Here is a 21003-nt window from a genome sequence, read left to right as displayed (position 1 = left end):
TCAGTATGGCTTGGAAAACATCGAAGTAGGAAATACATGCTGGAGCAAGGGGCATTTTTGCAGTCATTCCTTACAACATAATTTTACTTAGTCGCCCATTAATAATGTCCTGAGACAGAAGGGTACAGCTTTATTTTGGAGATTTTATTGATTTTTTTTCCTAATTTTGTACTTTCAATTTGTGACCCTAATATATAAGCTCAAAATTAGGGGAGGGCTTTAGCCAATACAGGTGTAGACTTCTGGAAAAGTTTTCTCATGGGAGTGGTGGAAACAGGCAAGCAAATTAGCTGTGGATTTTGATTATTTAATGAAAGGGTTTATATAGCAAGGTTGTCTAAAACAGGAAGGCTTTACCCATCAACACAGAAGATCCCATCCACTGTATCTATCTGGGGAGCTGGGAAGGAGATGATTATAAATATTTGTTGGAAGGACAGGGTGAATCATTGATATAGCTATTCATTGCTTTCTGGGACAGAAGGACTTTGACCAATTTGGAGGTGTTAGTTCCCAATTAATATATTTTTGGCTACAGCAGAGGTACAGAAACGTTGAACCAAATAGTAGAAGACGTGTCTGTCAATTAAACTATCCAGGAGATGTATTGGTAAGCGACCTTCAGTTACAGAGATATAAAGACTAAGTAACCTCAGTCACTTCACTGGAATCATTCAAGACTTAAACTGACAGAAAAGAGGAAGGAATGTCTTTCTCTTTGAAACCCTTTTATCCCATTTAGAATAACACAGCCTTAACTTGTATCTCCTAAATGCAGAAGGAAATATGTTTTTCTTTCAGACTGAACAGTATTTTGGTGTTTAGCTCACTTGACATAGTCTCTGCCAAAGAAGGCCATTTTTTCTTTCTGAACTTACCTGGTTTGCAGTGTTTCCAACATGTGCATTAAAATCCATAGGGCCACATCTCACTGTAGTCTTAGCACTTGTTAATATTTGGAAGGGACATTTGATAAGAACAAACAGGGTGAAATAGATAATGATAAACAACAAAATGTTTAAAAGTAGGTCCAACTACCTTGATTAAAACAGATTATTTTTTACATTTGCAATGAAGATTAGTTAGAACTGTTTCAATGATTTGTAAAAAGTAGTATCAGAAGGCCATTTTAGTGACTTGGAGTTTGCTGCCCTGGGCTGCGTGGAGCCTGGGAACTCAAGGAGGCAGAAGAGTAAGCTGGCCAGTCCAGCTTCACTGTTCAACATGACCAAAGTACACCAACACACAGATACTCCAGGCTGTGAGATGCAAGTGAACTTGTAAAAACTGCTCCCTTTAGCAGTTCTGTGTGCTAGTGGTAACAAAGGTAAGGAACCTATTTAAAACATATACTTTAATCAAAATACTTAACCTTAGCACTGCTTTTGAAAAAAAAGCAATGTAAGAATACCTGTCGGATCCATTTTAAAAAATAGGTTCTGTTTTACCATGAGAGAGAAAACCACGTGCTGGCTGGGGAGACACTTTCATCAGTGGGCACTAACACTGAGGTAAGCAGGTCTTCTCTGTATAACTTTAATGACAATGACATGCTTCCTCCCCACCTCCTTAACAACAGATGCAAAGTGAGGTTCACCTGCAACCAGTGAAGTTGTTAGAGTTTTGGGGGGATTCAGAGGGGCTGGCTCTGGCAGAATTCTGCTAGAAAGGGGGAAAGTGCAGGTTTTGTGATTCAGCTTCTATAAATAAATACCTAAATTGCATGTAATTCGGCAGCTAAGCATTTCCTCAAACACTAGTATCAAGATGCTGACTAAAAAGTAAATAATATGAAAAATTTCTGCTAGTAAAATCTTCTCTTTCCTAATACAAAAAAAAAGTGGAGAAAATATACTGTACTGCAAAATTTTTTTTGAAGGAGGGAGTGTGTATGAAGAAAACTATTTGAGCTAAGTTGAAGATGTCTGAATGCAGAAATGTAAAAAAAACCCCAAACTTTGACAAGATTTTGCATACATCTGTAGTTCATTGTAACCAGGGGAAAACTGATTGTTCTGCAAAGTGCAGACAGACAACATTCTACTGGCTTGGACTGCGGCTCTGTGTAGGTGGTGTGTTGGCCCTTGGCAAAGAGTGACTTCACAGTGTTAGGTGATAACGTTTTAAACAGTTATTTAAACTAAAGTTTAAATGTTTTAAAGCCACATTTCAGCCCCCAAAATCTGAAAATCAAGGTACATCTTACTGCTTCTCATAGTGCTTATTGCAGATCTCTGTGCTCCAGTCCTAATGGAGGTCATGATGCTTTCCCAGGCAGACTGAGGTCCCACTCTCTGTAACTCATACAGGTAGTTTGCCAGCATTTCAGTGATATAAGTACATGCAGTGGATCTGAATTCTTACTGGCATACGTGAGAGAAATTGCTAAAATCATTGCAGCTGCAGGTGTTTGCATCAGTAGCTTTGGCTTTAGTTTGTCAGTAAAATGTGGAGATCTTTCCCCTCAAAATGTTTGGAAGTTTTCTGCCACGGGTCAGTGCTGTGTACCACCCAACTCCAGTTTCACAGAGTACATTTATATGTAGGGAACTGAATGTATGTGCTAGGAATGGGAAGTGTTTTGCAGTCACTTCTCTGGAAGGTGTGTGCCATAAACCTGCTGTAAAGAGTTAACACCACTGGGGGCTAATCACTGAACACTTGCTGACCTCAGGGGATTTCATCAGACCATACCCCAAGCGGCTTTTGTGATCAGACCCCATGAAGACGTTTCACAAGTCATGCATGCATTAAGGGTTCAGTTGTGGTTTTTGAAAACTGGTTTATGGCTGTTTTCTTAGGTGAAAAAAGTATAATAAAAATGTTATTTTCTGCTTAATGCAGAGTATTTTAACTTCTCAGAAGATAGCTCTTAGTCCCTGCTTACCCATCTGGCCCCTCGGGCTGGTCCTTTTCATAGTAGGGTTGTGCAGCTGAGGGTGTAAGAGCACAGCAAAGACAAGATACCTGAGACTGTGCAGTCAGTGGGAGAGCTACACAAAAGACCCCTGCCACTGGCAACTGAACTGTGACCATTAGATTCCAGTTCAGTTAAAGACCTTTTTTTTTTTTTAAAAAAAAATCTGGGATTAAAATCTGGTTAACCCTTTGGAAGTGGGGGGGTGAGGGGGGTGGGATGTGGTGGGCAGTTTTTCTAGGAAAACACTAAAGTATCATTATCTACTGTGAAAAGGCTAATAAAGGGTAAAATCAGCAACTCCATGGCTCATAATACTTGTGGAGCAGGTACTTTTTTAAAGTGGACTAACTCTTTTCATACCTTGTAATAGATACGTTACCTGTATAAAAGCACTTTTTCTAGTTTAAATATTTGTCTTTACCAATGATTAATGGGCTCTGAACTTGAACTTGCCTTTTTTACAATTAAGGAAATATTCAAAATTGTCTCAATAGCCCTAATTTGTATTTATCAGTAATGCATTTTTAAATTCTTTTCGAAGTTTTAAATAGGACAACTTACAAATTACATTCTAAATAGTTTCACATCTTCTTTAAATAAAACTTTGTTACACATCTAGACCAAAATTTTTTAGTGAGACAGTTTTTGGCCCGAAAAAGGGTAATTCTGAAGGGAAAAGTTATCAAAGCTTTATTTTTGGCAACAGTTTTTCAAAATGACACAAGGTGTAGTCTGCTGTGCCTTGTGTAGTTTCAGGCTCTTGCTCGGCTTAAAGTGCTCACGATTTCCTTGGATCAGACCCATAACTCTCTTTGTCACCACAAATAGAGCCATCAGTGTCACTCAGTTCCAAAAAATACATTAACCCTTTCCTGCCCAGCACCTTCTCAAAGACTTGCTTCAACTCCAGCAATTCAAAGAACTATCGGTGGAGAGCTTTGCTGGTTGATTTGGTAACTCTTTAACAGACCATCCTGATTTAACTCCTGGATTTAGATAATATAAACGACTTTTCACCAATTCTCCCTCTCCACTCCTGGGTCACACTTTCTGTGTTTGCTGGAAAATTTCTTGCCAGCTTGCTTCTTTGTGGGGGGAGAGGTGAAGCCTATGACTTCACAGCAAATAGACCAGAGGCATCAAGGCACAGGTAAAACAGATAGAACTACTAATTTTTTCAACTGTATACTAGCAAAAGCATGCATCACAAAGGCCTGATCTTGAGCAACCTCCCATGCCTTTCCATTGCCCTCACTGTTTGACACCTGTAGGTTTGTGGATTGGAAGCCAGCTTTCATCCCAGCTGTTACTGGTGCCCTGGGTCCTGAGCATGGAGGACCTGTGTACCTGGGTCCACACTGGCCTGGGGGCTCGCGAGCATCCTGCTCTGTCTCTGCACCACACTCTGCTTGGGTTCAGAGGAAATTTTACATGAGACTAAATTGCACTGCTTCCTGAAGAAGTTTATAAATCCTGGGACCTAGATTGACACAATTAGTTCCAAAAAAGTTTTGTCCTGTAAAATAGCTTTGATCAACATCAGAACTAAAAATGCTTTCTGTTCCTTGCTGGAAAAAGTAAGGAATTTCTGCTGTCTATTTGGAGGCTAAATAGTGAATATTCATGCATATTCATGAAAATAATAGCAAGGAACTCAATAGGAACTTTTCTGTGGATCAGAATTATTCCTAGGAGTGCAGGTTAACATAATATGGCCCCAGCAAAATCTCCAACTGATAATGCTGCAGTGCTTCCTCTTATGGTACCTGGCTTTTAGAGCTAAGTTTTGAAAGCAGTAAATCAAAAGTAAAAGTTAAAACTTTTAATTGCATGTTTCCAAATGCATTATACATCAAACAATATTAAGTATTCCAAAAGAATTAAAAAACAAGTTAAAAAGCCTTTAGCTGTAGTTTTGTTTGAGTTTCTTTTCTTGGATATTTGGGATCTGCTATAATCAGTTCCACAAAAATTAAAATCTCCAGGACAAGCAGCTTGAATCTTTAAGTAAATAAGCAAAATTTTGCACAGTACTAGAGTTTTTAAAGTAAAGAAATTGAATATTTGATTTGTAACAATAATTTGCAAATTTAACTTTGAAACCAGCTTTTTCTTCCAGATGAGGGAGGACCAGAAGTAGCCAGAACATTCAGAGAAGGTAACTATATAAGCTTTCAAAGCTGCTTTGATAACATGCTGTCTACCACAAGCGTTATTTTCACAGAATCATAAATCCATATTTTCATATTAAGAGAAATTTCATACAGGTCTCTTGACCTCCATAGTTAATTTAGGCACAATACCTACTGCCTTTAAATGTATTGCCTGAAATTACTTCTTTCAGGGAAAAAACAAAGGCTTGAGCTTTATATAGCTTTTATTTGAAAATATTACATATTGTGAAATATTGACATACAGAGACAGGTCCTCTTAATTGTCTAGAATTTGGACTTGAAGGAAATTAAAAATTAGAAAAGATTAAAAGTTAGGGAAAACACTTTAGAACTGCAGGCACCAGCCAAATAATTTTAGTGGGCAGCTTTTTTTAAAAGTGAATATTTTTATACTAAATGGCATCCAGTTCAGAAAGAATTTTCAGGGAAGATATTTTCTTATATTCTGGGAAGTTAGACTCATAATAGCCAAAGTACTACGTAGCATGCAGCTAAATATAAAACAAAATAAGCTCAGTTATCCAATATAGATATAAAGACAAGTATTTGTGAAATCTATTTAGAGCAGTGTTTTATACCTTAATATACAGATGAAAAAGCTGAAGTGGGAATGTTGTATACTTTAGCCAAAATACCAGCTAATTTTTTTTTTTTCCTTTTGCTGGACTTATTTCCTAACAGTAATAAAAAAGATTTAAATTATCAAATGTGTCCAAAGAATAAGCATACCCAGTTGCTACTGAATTCATATGGTAAAAGTTAGAAGACAATTGGATTTTAAATTCTTCTGGACTGATCCTGCTCTCCTGAAATGAGTGGTAAAATTCCATTTGCCTTCAAAGGGAGCTGAATTTCATGTCAGTTTTTAAAATAGAATTTATTAACTCTTCAGTATTCTGATAAATAATAAAACCTCACTGTTTCTTTAAAATCAAAGTAACAAAAATGTTAGATTAAAATCTAAGCAAACAAGGACTAGCAAATACTGTTAAAAAAAAGCTTTTGGGAGGTAGCTATTGGTAGCCTATCAGCTGATAATTTAATAAAAAGTATTCAGTCTTATTTATCTACTGTTTTAAGTGGTTTATAGGACTTAGATGTTTTAGATTCTCCATTAACATGTACAGGATGCAAAAGAAATAAAGCCCTGCCCTTGCAGAATAAAGGTAGAAATAAGTTTTGACAATTAAAACAATTAAATCTGGCTGCTGAATCTAATACCTAGTTACCTAAGAACAGACATTTTAATGTTAGCATTAGAAAATAAAATAGAGATGTCTTTGCATCAAAAAAGAACTTCTTTTAACAAAATATACAAATTTGGTCTTTCAGGCATTAAAAAAAAATATTTGTGTTTGTCAGTTTAAATTTGTAGTTTAGTAAATACATTGTTTAAATAGTAGGCAGAGACAACCTTTGAAGAAGGATAATTGGTAGGATTAAAACTTACAGTTTGTACACAAAGAAAATACTTTGATAAGGGCAAACAGTAAGCATAAGTCAGTTTGAGGTTCATCACTATCCCATGAATTCCTTTATATCATACTAATTCATATGACTTAAAGACAAAATTGTTAGAATTGTTACTCATCTTTACTGAATATATTTCTATTAAAATGTTATGTTTTTTCCTCTTTCAAAAATTGTTATTGATTTTTCTATAGAGAAGCAGAAAAAAAAAAGTAAATTCGATCATAATTCACAAATACTCCTTCTCTTGAAGCTGATTTTTTACTTTGAAATTAGTAATAGGAAATTATTTGAACAATTTTTTTAAAGTTACTTTATGTGAGAAGCTTTTTGAAAGTTATAATATTATCTTATAACTGACTGCAGCTAGAATTCAGCCTTTTTTCAAATTGAATACTGTACATAATAATTAACAAAATATGTGGATGTAGATACAGGTACAATTATTAGGAACATTAATTTGCATTGTTGAATCTTATGGGGAGTTTGCTCTTTCTTAAGTCTCTCAAGTAGTTAGCAATGAAAACAAATTGAGATTAAAAGAATGTTTCAAATCTTCCTTAAAAACTTGAAAAATGTTTCTAAATCTTTAAAAGTGGCTTGATATATTTTTGCCTATAAATTATAGGTTATTTAGAAATCTTTTTTAGGGTAAAATATTTTTATTTATAGATAGTTCATATCTCATTAAACTGACTGAGCAGACAGGGCTACATCATTTTTGTTTGTAAATTTAACTGAGACTTATTTAATAGAAAAATGAGCTAGATAAATATCCTACGTGAAGTTTTATCCACATAATAGTACCTGTAATAATTATTGTATGTTAAAAGTCCCCTATCGATCATGTATCTGGAAGCTCTATGTTCAGTTTCTACTTAATATTCTTGGAGCTTTTTTCCATTTATGGCTTTCAGAATAATAAACACAATATTCCTGTTGTTTTTGGAATTTATAATAAAGAATAAATATTGGTTTTGTTTTGACATCAAGAGAAATTACTGACAGAAGGAAATACACAGAAATTTTGCACAAGTAACTTTATGAAGTTTTAAAATCCTTGCAGGGAAGGAGTTAAAAGAACAAAACCAAACGAATGACCCCCCACCCCTCCCATATTTGAATAAAAATGTTTCTAAATTTCTGCTGCAATTTTTTTAAGAGGGGAAGCAGCTTTTTTGCTTTGGCAATGTATTAAAATTCAAATAATAACATTAAAATTCATGATGAGAGTTCTACCACAGAACTTAGCTTTTCAAAGGTCTGGACAGCTCCTTAAATTTAATTGAAACTACATTAAAAAATTATGTTTTCACGTACTAAGTAAACCTAAATGTTTACCTTGGAAAAGAATAACTGCATATATCTGATCAATGGAGACAGGAACACCACAAAAGTGATTTTTTCAAAGGAAAAGAATTATTTCCATATAACATCTAAATCAATGGCCATCTGTTTCTGGCCATATTAGTGCTATAATCAGTACAATAAGGTAGACTTTAGCAACTAAATGGAAGGTAGGTACAGTGAAGTGGGAGCGAGCTCAAAGTTGCTTCAGTGTAGGGCAGCACATAAATGTCAGGAACAAAGTTCAATTTCTTTCACTATAATTTCCACAGAGATATCACCTTAAATTTGAATTTGTGAATTGTATGTGCTTCAATGAAATCATGGGATTTTAAACATTTATTAACAAGCTTAAATATGATTATGTTATTAACTATTTCATTAATTAGAAAGAGAGCTCTGTAAGTCATAGTGTAAGCCAAAGATGGAAAACGGAATTCATGTGTTAATGATAGGCTTCATTCTTTATTTTTAAATGAACAATTTTAGAGGTGAATAGTAAATTCTCCAGAATAAATTCACAAATGTGTATACTTCTATTACTTTTTGAAAATGTTTTGTTCTCCTGTCATTAAGTATGACATTAATTAGGTTATCCTTTTGCTCTCCAGAAATTATGCCAAAGTTGCAAAATATTACAAAATATTTTCAAATATTTTTGAATATTTGGGTCAAATATTACCAGTTAAAGTTCCCCCAAAAAGTTTTCAAATATTTCTATATTTCACATTACAATAAAGCAGATGTGAAAGATGGTTTGATGTAATCCATTAATTTTAAAACTTCCAATGATGAAGATTAAGCTATGAATTATTTTTCCCGTAAACTCATATTTAATAATTTGTTATTAATTTTTTTTCTGTAGGACACCGTAAATATAAGACAAGGTCCTACATTGAAAACTCCAGCCGATAATAGAATAAGATTAGGCAAGGCAAAATTTGGAATGCAGTTTCCTCATTTCTGACTGTAATCTTAAAACCATAGGAATATCTGTATTAGAGATTCCAAATTGAATACTTTTCTTCTGCTACAGTTATCTAGATTTGTATTCTATTTACTAATATTTTTTGCCACATTTTTTATTTTTAAGGTATTTCAAATAAGAAGACCCAGTTGCTTGCTCTCTGGTCTCTAAAAATCCATCCTGTCAGGATGAGAATTAATTAATATAGCTTTAATTAACTTAAAGTTTCCTCTTTCCCTTTTTCTCCCTGGTTAATTTGGTAGAGGGCAAAAATAGAACTCAGATTAGTATAATTTCGTCTGCCATGGCAAGGGGGTTGGAACTAGTTGATATTTAAGGTCCCTTCCAATTCAAACTATTCTGTGTTTCTGTAATTTCCTAACTCATATCAAATCCTCTCTTTCTATAAGACAGATTCTTGGGGTAATAATGACATGCTGCTACTAGCATTAATTTTTTTAACCTAAAATATACCATTCATTAAATTTAATTCACTCAAAAAAATCCAGTTAATTTGCCTCAATATTTATAAGAGTTGCAAATTAGGATTTTAGTTATTAACTCTTAGTTTTAATGGTCATAATACTTACCATATAAAGTGCTATTTAAACAATCAGGCCTCATGCTTTTAAGATTTAAAGCAGCCATTCAAATCATCTTCACTACTGTTCTGCTACAATAATGCAGCAAATCTGTATTTCATGACAGAGGGATTTAAGATGAGATGGTGCTATGTGCACAGGGGCATCTAATTGGAACAAAAAGGAAAGCAGACAGAATACAAGAATACCTGATTTAAGTGGGTTAACACCAAACTTCTTTGTAAATTGTTGAACTATGATACGCAATTTTAATTCATATAGAATCATAGGTGTGAAGATGTAAAATTATACAGACTGTGTGATCTATATAAATCCAGCCAAGAGCTTGTCAGCGATCATGAGGCTCATGTGATAGCAGTGACTTGTTGTACTGCAGCCTAACTCCATCCTGAAATGGAGTCTGGAGTTGAGATATGGATGAGGTGGAGGTACAGGCTAAGCTTCGTAGCTGGAACACAAGCCTGCCCATCCTCAGAGCAGCCCAGCTCTTGGATGGGGGACCATTCCAGGTCTGTGGTACCCAAAACCTCCAGAAATTTATGGTCAGGCCTGTTTTGGTAAAAACTATTTGGCTACATTCTACTGCACAGTGCACTTGGTTTCAATTGGGTTGTATTTATCAGAATTTTTGTGTACAATATTCTGTATTTATAGCTTGGACATCGTGATTATTTTAACTGCTTGCTTAAAAGAAACTGAAACTTTAGGAATAGAGAGAAATTATTTTTTTCCCAAAGAAAAAATATTGTATATAGAACAGACTCCGTATAGATGATGTCACCTAGCTGCTGGTGTATTTATTCCTTATGCATATGAGTGGAGGGTAAAATGAAGCAAGAAGATATTAATGGCTACTTTAAACTAACAACTGGTAAAAATCAAGTGGATGCTGACAGAATCACTTGCCATCTGTGGGAGCTCCACATGTGTCTCATTTTCCAAATTTAATTAAAATTCAGAATTTTTCCTGTATACATTTTCTGAAATTTCAGAGGTCACTGGTCACACAAAGATACACAATAGTAGTGAAATATGGGTCGTATTCTTCATCTACATGGCATACAAGCTCTGAAGGTTCAAAGTGGGGAAAAAATCTCAGCTAGGTCATGTCAATTAACAGTGTTCTTCCCATGCTTAGTTTATTTGAGAAGTTCAACAGAGTGAAGTTTGAATTAATGTGCTCAACCTTCTCTTTTTCTTGAGTTTATACTCTGGCAGCTTGCTGAGTCCCTTTACAAAACACAGTGAGACCAGCTTCAATACCATTCATGTGAGAGACAGAAAACCTGAGCAGAAATACCTGACCTTAAACCTATATGAAGTGTCCACTTCATACTGCTTTGATCAGGAATAAGTACTTGGGCCCACAGCCACTGTTTACAGATAGATCTGTAATCTATTGTCATGTGGATAACTATCAGGCCAAATTTTTCTTCTTCTGTCCCCTTGTCTGATTTCTGATTATTTTAACTATGGTTGGGCAGCTGGAGAAGAATATTTTGCTATTAGCTGTGACCAGAAATCCTACAGTATTTAGACAAATACTGTAAAATACCATTAATATTGAGGTGCTGCAAAATCATATGGGACAGTAAGAAATGTCCATGGAAAAGATTGACAGGGCTTAATTTTTCATTAAAATCTGTAAGATCATTGATGTGATTTTTATAAAGCACTTTAATTTTTTTTTTAATGGGAAAAGCTCAAAGTCACACCTGTGATATTTCTGAAACCAAAACCTGCATTTTCTTTCTATGGAAGTCTCCTGAATTTTGCTAAATCCCATTTAAATTGTTATGTCATGGTCATAACTGCACTGTTGGAAAGCCACTTGCTTAGTGCTAATGAGTGTGTTTTGATATTTGAGAGTGACTTGACTTGGTACCCAGGAAAGGGTGGGTATACTTTATGTCCAAGATTATTTGGACACATTTTGGTTTACAATCCATGAATATGCATTCTTAAGGATAGACATAGTATGGTTTTGGATGGTCCTCCTGAGGATAGAAATGGATGTTCTGGCAGTCTCCTGTTAGTAAATGGCTTCTGATCTTCATTATCCTATGAATTTCTAGCCAAACTTTTGTTGACCTGAGAGTGTTATTTTTCACACTTAGCATGTTAAGAGGGTGGGAGAAGTAAGGGATCTTTTATCCTTTGCAAAAAGCTTAATATTAACTGATTTGAATGCCATTTGCCTAGGTGCCCTAGAATAATTTTTACAAAGAAAATGTAGAAATATATTTCTATGTAGAATATATGTACAAACATGTAGAATATGGGTAAAATATATTATTTAAGATTTGCTGTGGGAGAAATCACACACCATCTTCTCCAAGCAAGAGTTGGGAAAGGACTTGGGAGCTGGTCCTAGACAAAGCTGGTCTAGGAACAGGAAAACAGAAGGGCTGTTTGGCAGTACGTTGTTTTCATAGCTGAAGCCCTTGAAAATGGCAGAGGGAAATAGAGCAAGCTCATCAGCTATCTGCATACAACCCAAAAGGTACAAAGGTAACAATATGTTTTGGGACAGTTGAAGTCCATAGGATTTTTAGACATGCTGAGCACTTTTTCCAGCTGAGTGATGTGTTGTTCTTTCCCATTCATCTACTACTATCTCATTCAGAAGGACCAATGCTTTTGGGCTGTGAGGATCGTGCCCTACTTTTTAATCATGGAAGGATACTGGATATGTGGCAAAAATGTAGTCACTAAATGATGTGCTGTGAATTGATCAAGTCTGATAAATCTGCTACCAGTCAGCCCATCATCAGGGAAAGTTTTATGTATCTTTCTTTTAATCTCATAGGGAGGTAACCTGTGGTGCAGTTCCTTTTCTTGTTAGCAGGCAGTATATGCCCTTCCTTATTTTGCAGTCTATTATATGCAATGTCATTATGTCCTTTAGTACAGTGTTTATTAAACTTTCTGAATCTTTGATTTCCTTTTGATTCACCTCTCTCCCTGTTATTGTCTTGAATTCTTCCCTTTTTTGATGATAATTTTTTGTAATTGCTGCCTGAAAAGTCACTTTTTCAGGGAGACTGCACTTACTGACAGCAAGCCAAGGTAGCTGGTAGATCAATGGCTACCCTAGAAGCTCCTACTTGCAGGAGCTTCTCAGTCCCCAGCTTCAAAACAGAGATCCTGCTGACAAACTTTGGTTTTTTTAACACTGTGAATATTGTTGTCCTTTGGCAAGCCATGGTTTGAGAAACAATTGTTTAGCAGAGGCAAAGTTCCCATTGAGTGATGAATTCCCCAACAGCCCAGTTTTAGAAAGTGACAGAAAGCAGGTTTGTTTCACCTGGATGCAGAGAAGGTCTGCTGATAGTGGCAGAGGACCTACATAATTCCATAACAGCGCAAAGTCTCTGTGACCACCTGAGTTACAGTCACCTTTCTCTCTTGTTTCTCTACAAACAAAATTATTCTTGGTAAAGGATATGGGCCATAGAAGAGGTTTTGATGTTGGTATATTTACTTTAAGGAAAGAATGAAAGTATTTTTTCCCAGTGTTGTGTGTCTACTGTTTTAGATCTCTTGATCAGCTGATTTTTAGTTGAAGTTGCAAAAGACTATTGGAAATCTATGAAGCTGTGTTACCTTGGTTGTTTAAAATAGGGCCAGATAGCATTTACAATCTGTGTGTTGTAATATTCACTATATCTCTGAGATAACCCTGTTGTGCAAATAGGAAGATGCTGTTCACTCACAAGCCAAAGGAGAGGTCCCAACACTACTGGGATTCTTTCCATGGATTCCCTTCCCCAGGAGCTAGCCTGGTTATTGCTGTGCTCATCTTGGTCTCTCCTATGTGACTGCCCCATTGAGTTAGGATCAGGGCACTGCTTAAAGATCAGGAAAAAGTAAAGACAGCTAAAGTCTGGTGTATTTGAGACTGAACTAGAGTGAAAGAGAGGTGAAAAGTCAGTGATCCTAGGCTGTGCTCTCCTCACCTGTCACAGACACTGTTTGACTTGTTCACATCTCTGTTCCTCTGTTTAACCTATCTGTCATGACAGTTACTCTCCACTTACAAGGGTTATGAATAATGTGACTATTACACAGCACCAGGTGTTACGCCTGGTGCCTTCCAAGACAAAAATACCCAAGCGAGTATTTGTTAATAGTTGCTCTGCTCCTTGTTTCCAGAAGGGAAAAGGAGAGAGTAGACTGTCCTTGTTATAACCTCTTGTACTGCAGCAGAACTTGTCAGAAGAGGGTTCCATTAGGAACCCCAAGGAGAGACTGCAGAACCCTTCAAAACTGCTGGCATGGCTAGAAAAGGCACCTCATGGGGAGTTCCCTTCTTTGCACTTCAGAAATTAGTATAAAATTAAGTATCTTTGAAGTAACACCAACCCTCTTTCCATTGTCTTTCCCATGTAACTGTCTTTGGCCTTTCTGCCGCTCTCACATTATTTCGAAGGGTTCATTGAAATGCTTGCTGTGAGGCCTTAATATCTTTATTATTGGAAGACAAAAGATAAATGGCAATCACACAGCTAAAATTATCTGGTTATTCTAGTTTTAGAAACACAAAAATGTGCAGCAAATATTTATATAAAATTCAGGTAAAATATAGGCCAGAATGCTCCAGAAGGAAATAATTTGTATGAGTGCACCAAGAACATCATTTAAGAACAAGGCTAAGTTATGAAGCACATCCTTTGAAGGAACTGTTTTGAAACAGACCATTGTATTCCCTGTAATTATTTCTCTGGTTTCACCAACATTAATTGATAGATATGTACTGGTTCATGAGTGTTCACTTAAGGTAAGCTTCATCATATATTAACAAAATTGATATAATTCAGGGGTTTTGCCCTAAAAGCTAATGCAAGGAAAGCTGGCAGTAGCACTGTCTTTCTCCCAGGACACTATTACTGGGGCAGATGCAGCCGTGGGTGAAAGCCTGATGTAAAATCTGTGTAATAGCCACCTCCCACCAAAACACTCTATCAACAGCATGGTTGGACATTAAGAAATTAGGGACAAACAAGTCTTAGATGTTGCTGTTAGGAAAGAGTGAATTTTGGCACTTAAGAGGAATGTGGATACCTTGGGGATGCAAATGTAGCGTGTTGTGAATATGTGAAAGTCGGTGTTGTGATCATGCTTTCCAGTAAACTGAGTTTTCTGTGATGCAGGTGATCATAGTGGTCTGTTTTTGTATGGCACTGAAGCACCTTAAGGTGTGGTTTACCTAAATGAGTGAATAACCCCACTGAACATGGGGTATGTTTGTATGCTCAAAATTTAGTGTTAGTCTCATGTTGAACTGGCCTTGGAAACACAAAGAATGTCTTCTGGGCAAAGGAGAGGAGAAGTGGTGGTTGAGAAGGAAGGCAGAGACAAATTCTTTGAGAGAGAAGTTACTCTTCTTCTGTGTAGTAATATCCAGGAAAAGAGAAAGCAGGATATGTCCTACATCATGCTGTGGAAGTTGCTCATGTCTAGACGTGTAACGTGACATTATAAGTCAAATATAGACTACCAGAGATTATTGGGATAGAAAAGTGCGTTAATGTGAAGTGGATGGGTACATGATCACATGTGCAATTCCACGCTTTTATTCCCATTTCATATGGTGAAATAAACAGTAGTGTAAATAAAACTATGATGTAAGTATTCTCACAGGAGTTGCATATGTGAGCTTTTAGTATTTAACTTTTGGCATGTAAACATGACAGTAATTTCTGTAAGCAATTTCTATGAAGTGACAATTTCTATGTGCGCTTGTGGGACACAAAATTTCTATGAAAGACATTGAAAAGTGATTGTTGCATGGCTCCTACAAACACCTAAGTCTTTCCATTAAGTTTCAATGTCTCAGAAGCCCTTGTGTCTATAAAGGCAGAACCTGCAGTGCTTTGGTAGCTAGAGGAAGATTCCGTTGTGTATATATGTGCTTGCCTAGACGTATGTGAGTTCACAGCTGTGTTTTGGAGTCTGTACCATAGAGAAGGTAATATAAAAGGGAATATACAAGTTTGGAATAAATAAATGCAAGCCAGTTTTTGTCCTGCTGTTGATAGTTTAGTTGCTTAGAGCATTGTGGTTTATCCTGAAAAAATGAGGGTTACAAAAGTGTATGCTTTGGAAACTTTAGTTAAACAAGGTCCTGGTGCAAGGTTCTGTCTGGGCTGGAGTGCTTTTTATAGATTGTGCTTGGCACGAGGAGGAGAAAGAGTTACTGCAGTTGGTAGCAGGGAGACATGGTGTTTCCTTCCCCATGCAAACCAAAGTGAACATATGCCCTCTAATTTCGTATGGCCTCTGTCAAGAAGGGTATTTATTGCTAATTTAAAAGCATACAAAAAGGTAAATGCAGGGACCATTTTTTCCCCCTTGAGTTTGCATAGGAAAATAATTAAAGGCAAACATTGTATGTTATAAGGAATATATTGGTCTGCATATGGCATTCTTTTGTTGCAGATTACAGACCCAGTGGCCTGATCCTGCTATCACTGAAGTGAATGGCACATTTCCTATTGATCTCAGGGAAAGAAACAGCAGACTACAACCCAACATGAGACAGGTGAAAGCTGCTCCTTTAGAAGTATGCTGCCCATTATGTTTAGGCTCCCAAATTACTTTTTCTTAGTGTCCTGGGAAGCAGAAGGACACAAATTGTTTGTATTAAAAGTGTAATGAGGATTGTTTAAAGATGTAAATGTCGTCTTTAACATTGCTGAACGGAAAACATAAAAGATTCTGCCAGTGTGTGAAAGTGAAACTAGCTGAGAACAAAAGTGAAACCAACAGGCAACTCTCACTCCCCAGGCTGAGTGAAATGCAGAAATCCTAAAGTGCTGATCCTTAACAGTAAATTTGAATTTTAAAATTTTCTTTACTTTTATTAGTGAGAAAAAGTGTTGCTAGTGATCTAGACAAAGATTTCCCCCAAGATAGGTGTTTTCTCATGATGGTATCTCTTTAAAAAGTCAGAACCAATAAAAAATTTCTATTTTTTTTTTTTTAATGATATTTAGGGGCATCTGTACATGTTACCCTCTTTTTCTTTCTCATGCATTTTCCTTTTGCATGCGTTGCATGACAGACTTTTAAGTTGTGTACCCTTAATATTCTGACAGAAGCATGTACTAGAGCAGGACAGGATTGACCTTGCTTTACAGAAGTATTGGTGACCGTAATCAGCAAGTTTCTAGAGAAAGGAAAGAAAAAGTACCTTTAAAAATATATCAAAATGATGGTCAAATGTGTTTAATTAATAAAACACCAAAAACTGAGAGGCAGTGTAGCAATGGGGAGAGACAGACATTCAGTTCTTCCTGCCCGGTCTAGTAGGATCAGCAGGAGACAAATGTACAGGAAGCTGGGGAACTACCAAACAAAACAACAGCAGACGGTAAAAAAAAGCACTGGATGCCATGGGCAAAAGGAGAGAATGGAGGAAATAAGTGGTTTAGATAAGTTAACATTGTGCAAAATTCTTCTTTGGTTCACATTTGTCAGTGTCTAGGAAATTGGGTGGAAAAATACATATGCGGCCATAGTCTGCTGTAGATCTAAGCAGTATGAGGAGGGTAAATATGTGGAAGGAAAAGGGTAAGAGATGACAGATTTTTTTTTTTTTTTTAAAGGCAGTTTAGTTATAAATACTACACCCTACAGTGCTGAGGCTTTCTGACCATGATTTGTGTTGATAATGCTTATTAAATGACAAACTGAAGCAAGGTGGTTTTTTTTTTTTAATTTAGGACACCGAATTTGAACTCATTATCTTAAACATTTTTCCCTCTCACATTTGTTTGGAAAATTTTGGAGGGAAAAGGGGGGGGAAAATGGTGTATAGACAGTGATTTTAGCTGGTATCTTCCTCGCAGGTGGAGGGAGGAGATAGAAGTCTCAAAACTACAGGTCTGTGTAAATTCTGCAGCATCACAAGTAAGTACAAAATAATAAAAATCACAGAAAAATGGGAAAAACAAAGACCACATTTATCTGGGAGGGTATTCAACTTTTAAAGCGGAGGAGGGAAAAGTTGCTGTGGAAAGAAGTTATCTCAGGACTTTGTCCCTCATGTAAATGGCTTTAAAAAAAAACTTCAGTGTATGTAATTTTTTTTTTTTTTTTAATAGAAGATCATACCACTTGCAGATTAAATGTTGCTAATGAGATGGAGCATGCAGCAGTATAGAGGCCTATAAGAACTGAAAACCATGTCTGGGGAATCTGGTACTTCAGCTGAAAATATATGGCACTAATTTTTGACACGTATACCTGACTTAGCAAAACTAATTTTGAGGACTCAGATTAGAATGTAGTAAGAGTTTTTAAAATGCTTTTCAGACCAAAAGATACAAAGTTTTTTGAGGGCCAGATAATTTGAATGTGCAAAAATGTGCCTGGATATACAATAATTCTAATGTGTTCCATCTTATGTTACAGAGAGCGGGGCACAGCCCCTGTTCTGGGATAGAAGGATGGATGTCCGAGGGACATGGGCATCACTTCTCAGGTAGCGCGCTCTTACTGATGGCTTTCGAGAGAGAGAAAAAATAACTTTTCTGTTCGGATTAAATAATACCTGACCTTTTGGCCTTTTAGATTTTGAAGTTTATTGACATTTCAGACAAACATAGATATTTTTGTTTTATTTTGAGAGAGGTGAGGAGGCAAAGTGTTGTGAGGGAGGAAAGTTAATGCCAAGTCCTTCTGATGTCTGATCGGTTGCAGGAGAACAGCACTGCTGACAGTGGTATACTGGATTTTCCCATTAGAAGATGCAAATGATAAGATATTATAGAAAGAACAATGTATTTGTGAACTGTGCTGTATGTTTCAGTTTGCTTCATATTAGAATAGCTAATAAACTGGAAGTAGATGCTACAATCTCTGGTTGGTCAAAGGCAGGGCTAAAAAAAATAATTCTTTCTAATTGAATGTGGTTTTATTGTGTTGACAAATATATTTGATGTGGTAGCAATTAAAAGTAGTCTGTTTTGATTAAGTTGAAGGACCGAGACTTGGTTTTAAAGCATGCTGGTTAATTAAGCAAGAGTCAGTGAATGACATAAAGCTCTAGATAGGATGCTTTTTGAGAAAAATGCAGTTGCTTGAGGTCAAATTAGTCAATAAGTAAAATTTTCTGATCAGGAGAGAGTCTGTATTTCTGAGATATTTTATACTTTGTGTAAGCTTTTTATACACCAATAGATAGAGGAGCTGTGTTAAAGTGTTGGAGTTGCTATTGTGTTACGGTACATCACTTGTTCTTCCTGGTTTGAATTGTTGATTCAGCTCTGATAATATAGACAAGAGAGAAATGTAAATTCTATTTACCAAGTGGGATGTTCGTAGCATTGAAAAAAGTGAGAGATTAAAAATGATTAGAAGTTTCTAAAATCTAAAATGTTGTTCTGTAGCCTTTGAAAAGGCAGGAATCTAAATAATAATATTTCTACAGGCAAAATAATATACATTATCTAAAATAAAGTATAAACTGCTGTTAGAAGAGTTTTGAAATAAATAGTATGTGCAGATAGGTAGTTAGGATTTTGGAGTATTTTTCTTCCCCTATTCTCTCTCCGTTTTGGCAAGGAAAATAGAAAGATTTTTTTCAAATATAAAAGGAATAAATAAATACAATTGGAATGAAACATTATGCTAGATATTTGGTGAAATTTGTTTTCTTATAAGTATTTTGGTTTTAAATGTAAGTGCTGTGAAATAGTTCATATCTCAAAGTTTGTGGGGAGGAAATGTTTCAGCATCTTTGTTCATACCTGAGGAATCCATTTTAGAAGTCTATTTTCCCTGTTTGCAAAATACATTTTTATTAGATCTATGTATTTGGGTTAAGACTTACTTAAAATTACTTAATTAGGTTATACTGAAATTCTAAGTGATTTAAAAAGAAGGATTATGGTAATATGACAAAACATAACACTATTTTCATTGAAATTCTTAAATAAAGCCCTTTTAACATGCCAATTTTAAAAATCTATAAATTTAGGGTGTTAAAATAGTACAAAATATAAAAAGGCTGAACTTATAATGGAATGTATAATCCTGTACCAATGAGCAGGGATTTTGTAGGTACGTCTGGAACATGGCAGGAGGTCATTTACACCTTCAGTTTGGTTTTGAGCAGTTCTCTTGTGGTATTGTCCTTCTTCTTACTTTATTATATATATGTAAACACTTATAAAATGCTTGTGGTTGATTTGTAAAGAAAAAATATAGAGAAAGGGGTAACAGTGTAGGTGCGCTAAGCTAGATGGGAACTGATTGTGTTTTCCCAGGAAATTCTGAAAAATATACCAAAGTAAAAATTGCTACAATAAAGAATAAATTCTAAATAATTGTATTTGTGCTGTTTGAAATAGCATGGCTGTGAATTGTCTTTAAAAACTTCCTGTAAGTGTCCAAAAACAGTGCAACATAAAAAGGTTTTCCAATTGTGTTTTCTCTAGATAAATCTATGGGCTTGTAGGCTGATTTAAGGGGCAGGATATTAAAAAATGAACTTAAAAAGAAAGGAGCTAAGTGTATGCTTTTCTCATAGATAAGTTGTTGTTTTTTTTTCTAAAAAGGAAAACGTATATGTGTTTCTTTTCTCTGTGTTGTTTATAGTTTGAAATAAATAATAAATTTGTAGTGATTTATTTTTTTTTAAGACGTATTTGTATGAAAACTCTGACAGTAGGTTTGTTTTACTTGTAATTTAATTTTGGAGAAATAGCAGAATGTTTCTGGATATTTGCATTTGTTTCAGAGGTTGGAGCCTAAGCCAGATTTCTGTGTAGTCTGTCAGGCAGTTACACGTCTGAGCACGTTACAGTCTGTAGCACTACAAATTAGAGCTATTTGACTTGTATTTGCTGCATAAGGCTGTCATAAAAAAAAAATATTGCAAATAAAATAGAAGTATAGGGGATGAGCTCTGTGGGGGGGGGTTGGGGGGGGGTTATGTTTCGGGGTGCGATGCTGAGCTGTGCAGGGGGGCCGGGTGAGACTCAGAGGGTTTTACTCTGGGGTGCTGCTTCTGCCTGAACATGTGCTATCTGCCCCTGTCCCTCACTTACTTTATAAATGGATTCTGACTCTCCGGGTTATTTTTTAGTTCCCAGCAGGGTAGTTGCATGTACATTGTTTGCTACTTATTTTAAGAGAGTTGCTTAAAAAGCTGAAAAAGTGCTGTATGTGTTAGCCATACGTATACTGAGCACCTGTATGAAGAGTGTATGGGAAGGAGGGCAGAACGTGCGTGTGTGACTGATTTTCACATTAGTTTCACTACAGGATTACCCAGCATTTCCTAGTAACTTTGTCCCAAAGTTTTCTGGGGGTTGTAAAGCTATTTTTGAGTTAATTTGCTTATTACAATTTGCCTTCTCAAACACAAATAAATAATTTTTTTAAAGCCCCACCGGCTTGAATAAGATATTTCACCTGCTTTTTATTATCTCGCAGGGAGCGTGCAGTTAATGCCAGTTACAAACAGTTGTGGCTGGGACCAGAAACCATACTGCGGGAGTACAGAAACCCGCC

The 21003-nt window shown here is 35.9% G+C and overlaps 1 long non-coding RNA gene across 5 annotated transcripts in view; it reads left to right on the top strand.

Annotated features, from left to right (window-relative positions):
* Window positions 1-21003, top strand: part of LOC121672409 — a 52570-nt gene that overhangs the window by 26511 nt on the left and 5056 nt on the right. For 2 of the 5 annotated variants that reach the window (XR_006018872.1, XR_006018874.1), the window contains 2 exons: window positions 17334-17394; window positions 17899-20391. This is a non-coding gene — a long non-coding RNA (uncharacterized LOC121672409). Of the gene's footprint in view, window positions 1-15921; window positions 16025-17333; window positions 17395-17898; window positions 20392-21003 lie in introns of those variants that run through there. The other 3 variants (XR_006018876.1, XR_006018873.1, XR_006018875.1) reach the window with 3 other exon arrangements.

Source organism: Corvus kubaryi, unplaced genomic scaffold, assembly GCF_017639235.1.
Source record: "Corvus kubaryi isolate FWS band 111438036 unplaced genomic scaffold, C.kubaryi_AGA036_p1.0 61900, whole genome shotgun sequence".
Taxonomy (NCBI): domain Eukaryota; kingdom Metazoa; phylum Chordata; class Aves; order Passeriformes; family Corvidae; genus Corvus; species Corvus kubaryi.
Note: the sequence above shows the minus strand (reverse complement) of the source record. Positions and strands in the feature narration are given on the sequence as shown.